Below are 2,506 nucleotides of genomic sequence, written 5' to 3'. Positions count from 1 at the left end.
AAAAAGAACAAATTATTATTATAGTGGTTCTTTCTTATTTTAAGAAAACCCACATGGAATTTCTGACTTCTTTTACTCTTTCCTATGTAATATTTTATTGGCTCACATAACATGATGCATGTTTTATCACCTATTATCAACTTGTATTATTGATAATTAGGGCTGGGCAAAAACTCGCCCAACCCGAAGACATGACCCGAACCGCCCCGCCCCGTGCGGATTCAGTGTGTATTTTCACGGGTTCAGGTTGAGAATATCCAACCCGTGCGGGGCGGGGCGGGTTTCGAGTTTACTAATATTTCTTATGCAGGTACCCGCCCCGCCCCGCCCCTAAAACACCAAAAGAAAAGTAGAAAACCCTAGACACTTAAGAGACCCATAACCCATTCACATTCAGCCTTTCTCCCTTTCACGATTCACCCAGCCCTCAAGTCCTCAGCAGTCAACACAGCCGTCAGCCGCACCTCTCTCCCGTCGGACCCATCTCACGATTCTCACTCCTCGGCGTCCCCGCACCGCACGACAATCAATTGCAGTCACCGCACCTCTCGATCTCCCATCAGACGGTCGGACCCATCTCACTCCCCGCATCGCACGACTGCACCTCTCGATCTCCCATCGGACCCATCACTCTCGAGTCTCGCCTCTCGATCTCTCACTCTCGCCTCTCGATCTCAGATCAGAAGGGTTCTCTCTCTCTCTATCTCTTTCTCTCTCTCTCTCTTTTATGTTTGGTTCTTGGGAAAGATGAAATGAAAGGAAAGAAAAAAATATTCTCAAATGATTTCCTTTTCTGGGTATTACTAGAAAATATATGAAGAAAGAATTGCTTATATTTTTTTCTTTTCTTGCTTTTTGGTTTCTTGGATCGGATGTTGCTTGAAAAATGTCTTGGAAGTCTAGTTTTGCTCGTTGTTGGCATTTTTACCCAAGAAACCCGCCCCAACCCGCAAGACCCGCAGCTATTAAACCCGCACCTCACATACCTGACCCGCGCGGATCTTGGTCATTGGGCTCGGGTGGCGGGTTGGAAAAATTCAAACCCGCAAGGTGCGGGTCGGGTGGGGAAAAAAAAAAACCCAATACCCGCCCCGCCCCGTGCCCAGCCCTATTGATAATTATTAGGAGCAAGTGATAGGATCATCTGAACTTAATCTTTTCGAACTAATTATTATCATTGAAAAATAAAATTAAAAAAAGGGTTCTCACCCTCCCCCATTACTCTTCCTTCCCCAACCTTTCCAAAAGCCATCCTCTTTCATCTTCCCCAACATTTTCAGACGCTATCCCCAATCCATCTCGGCATAACAACTTTCTATATATAAATGGACAGTTTTTCCCTCTCTTTTATTTTCAAATTAGATTGAAATAATTTATTCTAATCTAATTTTTTAAACTATCATGTGTCTGAAATGCATATATTTCTCACATACATTTTTAATAGAACACGTGATTTCACATGCATTTTTAAATCAAATGTGTTTTGAACACATGTCAATTTAACAAACTGGGTAGAAAAAATTTCCTAATTTGACAGAAACGTTTGTTCTATCGGAATTCCCCACACAAATACTTTTCCTCTTTGATTTCAAGATTTGGGAAACGGCAATAATTTATGCATGACTAATCTAAATTTGAATAAAAGTACAAAATATCAAATTCCTACCTGATTCTTCAAGGTGAAATATAAGGGCAGCCAAAGCAGAGAAAATCTCACAATTTGCATGTTTGGAACTCCATTATGATACCTGAATAAAAATAATAATATTTAGTAGACTGCTACACAACTACCATACAACCTGATAATGCTATGGTGAAAATCAACAATTTCATCAACACTTAAAAAAAAGGATCAACACTTGGAAAAATTAAAATTAAAGGTTGATTTTCACTACCATGTATGTCATCTAGTTGTATGGTAGTCGTACAACAATTTACTAAATAGCATTACTCCTCGAACAAATACGCATTTACAACACAAAACTTACTTTACACACCAAGATGATATGGGGAAGTAAACAATAGGGAGGAAGGTCAAAAAGTCAACCAAATCAACCCCATCCTCTCCCTCTACCCCTCCCCTGACCCTTTCTTCCCCTTCCCCTTCCCCTTCCTCTCCCTCTGCCTCCTTGTTCTGTATCACGATACCTCTCATCGTCTCTTGCATAATTAAACATACTCATTCTCAAGTCATCTGCCCCTGCGTTGGGAGGACCCCTTTGTGCCTGAACAGGTTGGTAATAAACTGAGTTGGGAGGACCCCTTTGTGCCTGAGCAGGTTGGAAATAAACTGCGTTGGGAGGACCCCTCTGTGCCTGAACAGGTTGAAAATAAACTGAGTTGGGAGGACCTCTTTGTGCCTGAGCAGGTTGGAAATAAACTGCGTTGGGAGGACCCCTTTGTGCCTGAAAAGGTTGGAAATAATGATGTCAGATGTAGGAAGCAAACTCGAAGCCAAAATGAAAACACAAAACTATTATATTTTTATCCTAGAATTATCTAACAA

The 2,506-nt window shown here is 41.4% G+C and overlaps 1 long non-coding RNA gene across 1 annotated transcript; it reads right to left on the bottom strand.

The window, feature by feature from the left end:
- Positions 1-1,666: 1,666 nt before the first annotated feature.
- LOC132165503 (uncharacterized) lies at positions 1,667-2,418 on the bottom strand. Its single transcript, XR_009438503.1, has 2 exons — positions 1,989-2,418; positions 1,667-1,748 (listed from the first exon to the last, which is right to left on the bottom strand). It is a non-coding gene; the product is annotated as an uncharacterized LOC132165503 (long non-coding RNA).
- Between the last annotated feature and the right edge of the window lie 88 nt (positions 2,419-2,506).

The sequence above is a fragment of the Corylus avellana genome, chromosome ca11 (assembly GCF_901000735.1).
Source record: "Corylus avellana chromosome ca11, CavTom2PMs-1.0".
Lineage (NCBI taxonomy): Eukaryota > Viridiplantae > Streptophyta > Magnoliopsida > Fagales > Betulaceae > Corylus > Corylus avellana.
This window is presented reverse-complemented; position numbering and strand designations above follow the sequence as displayed.